This window comes from Alexandromys fortis, unplaced genomic scaffold, assembly GCF_014885135.2.
Source record: "Alexandromys fortis isolate MF-2015 unplaced genomic scaffold, M_Fortis_MF-2015_v1.1 scaffold_658, whole genome shotgun sequence".
In the NCBI taxonomy this organism is placed as follows: Eukaryota; Metazoa; Chordata; class Mammalia; order Rodentia; family Cricetidae; genus Alexandromys; species Alexandromys fortis.
The window spans coordinates 7,730-12,941 of NW_026068524.1; positions in this window are offsets into that span (position 1 = coordinate 7,730).

Here is a 5,212-nt window from a genome sequence, read left to right on the forward strand (position 1 = left end):
ATAGTTCAGTAAGAGAACATGAGCCTAAACTTCAGAACTCTGAGTTTGATTTCTAGCACAAAAGGGCCATACATTAATTCCCCCCTTCCCTAGTGCATTTTAAATTTATTTTTTAATTATGTGTATGTGGGACTGGAGAGATGACTCAATGGTTAAGAACACTTGCTGCTTTTTTAAGAAACTGAGTTCAGTTCTCAGCACCTACATCAGAGAACTCTCAACTGTCTCAAACTCTAGCTCCAGTGGACCCAAAGTCTCTGATCTTTGTAGGCACCTGCTCTTATATGCACATACCTCCTACACACTAGTACACATAATTAAAAATAATAAAAATACAATTTAAAAATTATGTGTATATACCTGTATTTGAGTGTAGTTCCTGTGTACACCAGAAGAGGGCAATAGTTTCCTGGAATTGAAATTACAGGCAACAGTTGCAACAGCTAACCTGCCACTCCAGGCCCACTCTAACCCTCTCCATTCCTGCTGTCTCTTTTTTTTTCTATTGTTGCATGTACATCCCTCCTTGAAAAGCCATATTTCATCTCTGACATCAACCATTCCTCACTTCTTGTCACTTATTCTAATATAATACACATATATACATTCCTTAAGTGCATGTGTGTGTGTATGCGTGAGTATGCATACTTTTGGAGGGAGCTTAATAAGTATTTAATAGAAATGGTTATGCAGGCCGGGCGGTGGTGGCGCACGCCTTTAATCCCAGCACTCGGGAGGCAGAGGCAGGCGGATCTCTGTGAGTTCGAGACCAGCCTGGTCTACAAGAGCTAGTTCCAGGACAGGCTCCAAAACCACAGAGAAACCCTGTCTCGAAAAACCAAAAAAGAAAAAAGAAAAGAAAGAAAGAAACGTATATAGATATATAAATCTATGTTCCTTGGGCCATGGTCACTCATATTTAGTTTCAGAATCTCTTATTCCCTTTGAGGTGAGAGCTGCACTTTTCGTGTTGATGGTTGATGGAGAAGGGACTAGCTCTGCACTCGGGTGCTATTTGAAGCATTACAGGCTAAGGATCCTATGACCATCCTGGAGCTTCTGGACAGATGCCGCGGACCGTCCCTCTCGGAGACCACTATCCACGGGAGAACAGGGTGAAGGATAGGATAGCCAGGATACGACGCAAGGGAATGACAGACAGACACACTGGTAGTGAAAATCTGCTGCAATTTTACTTCTGCAAAGCTTCAGTTTATGTACAAAACAGATCAAAGAACTTGGCAGGCTCACTGCATCACCCCATTCAGGGTTCCAGACATAAATCAAGGCTAAGCATAATCAAAATAGAACTCCTTCTACGTGCTCAAGGTGTTGGCAAGGACTTTTAGTTTTGTCTCTTAGAATTCTGTCTCACACCACTAACCATATTCTACCGTGGGGGACTAGTTCTCAGAGTCCTGGGTCTAGCTTTTGTCTATATAGTCTTTTATTCTTCTGTTTTATTATTAATAAAGTTTCCAAGGCTCATGTGGCGTGGGGCATGCTTCAGTTCCTCAAGGACTGCTTAAAGAACGGTGGGGCCGAGCCAAGGACATACTTTGATTTCTTGGTGAGCAGTCAGCTGAAAACAGGAAAGATAAGAAATACAGAGAAAGATCATGCAGGGTGCCAGGAGGGCTCGCTCTCAAGGCCATTTCCAGATACGAGATCTGCCTAAGGCATCAGGTCCTATCTTGACCACTGATTGCCAGGGGACCACCTGGGGCTTCGCTCCAGGAAGCTCTAACCCCAATCCTTCAGCAGGCGAAAGCCANAACGGAATAATTGTTATAAGAGGCTATTGACAAATTTCAGACATAATGAAAGACAGTTAAGGCAATATGGGAAGCCAAAGAAGGACCTCATATCTCTGTTGCATAAGACATTGTATGTGTTGGTGTATTTGGTCAGTATGATAAATAACCAGACCAGCTCAAGAACAACAGATATAATTTAATAATTGAAAAAGGGGGGAACTCACACTACAAGAGTGGGAGCATGGACCTACCTACCCCGGTTTTTCTACCTGGGCTCCAGGAGGCCACACCCTAACCAGATGTTTTAAAATTAGCATACAAAGGTTTGACTTTTATTTTGGCATGCTCATACATTGCATTTTTAGAAGTGTGGTACATGTATAAAGCACGATTAATAAAAGTTTATGTTCAGAAATTGAAGTTCAACCTGAAGATTCGAAAAGCAAAACAGTCAGCCACTGGCTCTTACTTTGACCTCAGTCTGAAATGACATTCCTTCCTCCAGGAATCTCATAATGAGACTGAGAGCTGTCTCCTCCCATATTATATTCCTCTCTAGGACTTGGATAGAAGGCATGCACCACTGTCATTAAAGGCATTCACTGCCCAGTTTCTATGGCAACTAGTTTGGCTACTGGGATTAAAGGTGTGTGTCATTATGGCTACTGAGATTAAAGATGTGTGTTACCATAATCTAGTGTGTAAGGCTGACCAGTGGGGCTGTTTTAATCTCAGATTTTAAGGCAGTCTCTATTAATTAAAATATATTTGAAATGCCACTACACTTTCCCTTTTTGTCTAAAAAAGTAAAAAAGGCTATAACTAATATAAGAAAACTATATACAATAAGTACAACGACTATATACAAGATATACAGGCAATAAATACATCAACAATGTCTAGTCCATTTGCATATGACAAATTCAGAGAAAATATTTCATATCTATTCTATCTTGGTGAGTCCAAAGTCTTATACCTAATTTACTTTCTATCATAACTTGCTTTCTGTGTCTGGTAAACTATAACTATAGCTATTTAATCTTCAACTCCCTCAGAAACCCACGAAGGTAATAATATTAACTGAGTAAGCAGGAAGTGCAAGCAAGCATCTTCCAAAAATGTGAGTAATGACAGAAATAGCTCGTTGCCTGGACAGTCACCCAGTGTTCCTCTGTAACATTGGGCATCCATCTTTGGTCTACAGGCCTAGCATACTTGACAGACTTTTCTGTGAATCAGGATATTTTGGGTCCTGATTGTCTCATTAGGACAGCATAATGTCAACAGTTGAAGCAGGGGCATTTTCTTGCCCAATGGCTTACTTTTGCCACAAAGACAGTAAACTCCATGTGGAGTTTCTTTGATGCCCATTATTTTCTCTGAAGTAGATTGGTACTGTCAGGAGCAGACATGTCTCATTGTCATAAAAAAGATGAGCCTATGTTATAAAACATCTTAAATGCCTTATTCTGTAGACCTCTGAAGTGTATGAAGATGACCTATCTATCTAAATTATATCTTGGTTTGACCTTGAAAGCATACCTAACAACGTGACTAGAAGTTTGATTATACTAGGTGATTAACAACTAACCTATATTTCTTTATTATCCTAAACAATTGATAATAATAATTTTCAAGGACTAGGAATTTGCATTACATTGTTAAATGAACAGTTTAGGTACAATACCTTGAACAAGATTAGAAATGTATGTACAATATGTTTTAACAAAATTAATCTCAAATTTGTATTAATATACAAAATTTGCATATAATATACGAAAGTAAAACCAATGTAAAGTATTTAAAATTAAAAGTTGCTTTTAAAAAGTAGATTTAATAATCTACCTTTCTATCTTATATCTAGGTTCCCTTTTTTCTTTTACTTTCTTTTTTCCTTTTCTCTCTCTCTATCTCTTTCTTTCATTTTTTGAGACAGGGTTTCTCAGTAGCTATGGAGCCCATCCTGGTACTCACTTTGTAGACCAGGCTGACCTTGAACTCACAGAGATGAGCCTGCTTCTGCCTCCCAAGTGCTGGGATTAAAGGTGTGTGCCACCCTGGCTGGCCTTTTTTCCCCTCAAAACAAGATCCTTGAGTCTAATTTCCTTTGTTAGCTTTTCTCCTAACTATTATCCATAACAGCTTGTAACCAACACATTAAACAAAAATAAACATCCACAATCCATTGTGTGTGGGGGAATTGTGGGTGTAGTTTTTTAAGTTACTTACTGATGATTGTGGATGCTGATAATCTTATGGGGACCCAAAGAAAATTTAGGATCATGGTTCCTGTCCTTACTGGAGTATTATGTGAGGCTGAATCATTTCAGCCAGCAGTCTTGAAGGTGTACTGGATGTAGAACTCAGAGGAAGCTGCAACAAATTCACTCTAAAACGTTGGATTATCTGGGTCAACTGCTCCCACTGGAGATTTTTAGGGGGTCTTTCTTGATCAAACCTTATTTTTCTTAACCAAGAATGAATCCATAGCCTCTCACTTCCTATAGAAAGAAAAGCAAAACTTCTTCTCCCAAGTAACATATCTTATCTTTTAACTTAAATTTTGAAGTCAAGGCATTTTGATAAAACCTTATTTTTTTAACTCAGAATGAGTCCACAGCCTCTCACTTTCTGTGAAAACAAAAGCAAAATCTCTTCTCCAAAGTAACATATTTTTTGACTTAAATTTTGAAGTCAAGGCATTTTCAAAAATATATAGGCTGTATTAATCCAGCAGCATAAATATTCAAATGTCTTTTAACAGCTATTGTTCCTTCCTTAGCAGTCAAACAATTTAAAGAGAACACAATAACATATAGTATCCAGATTCTCTGTGTATTTTCCAACTTTACATGGAAGCTAAGCTGGGGCGAATGGAAGCTGGGAGAATTAGTTTTTCTCCCAAACCCAGTTATGTTTGGGTTCTGGTTTCTAGAGTTGGAATTCCAATCCCAGCTATAACCTGGGCTGGTTGCTAAAAAGTCTCAGGCAAATGGCATTTTCGTGAACTTGTACCCCAAAGTGTTGGATGCCAAATGAAGCACAATTAATAAAAGCTTAAGGTCAGAAATTGGGGGTCAACCTGAAGATCCAAAAAGCAAAACAGCCAGCCACTGGCTTTTATCTTGACCTCAGTCTAAAATGACAATCCTGCCTCCAGGAATCTCAGAATCAGACTGCATCTGAGAGCTGTCTTCCCCTGTCTTATACATGTATACAATGGAACTCTGTTAGAGTACTAAAATTTGGCAAACAACTGTTAACAAATAGATACTTTGCAGCATTGTACACTTAAAACATTAACCACTAGAGAAATAGTAAGAAATAATGACTTTTGTTATACCCTTGAGGGAAAGAAGGTTTTCCATAGGTTGTCCACTCTCTATGCACTTTATTTTTTTGGTTTTTTTTTTCTTTCTTTCTTTATTTATTTATTAAATATTTCTGTCTCTTCC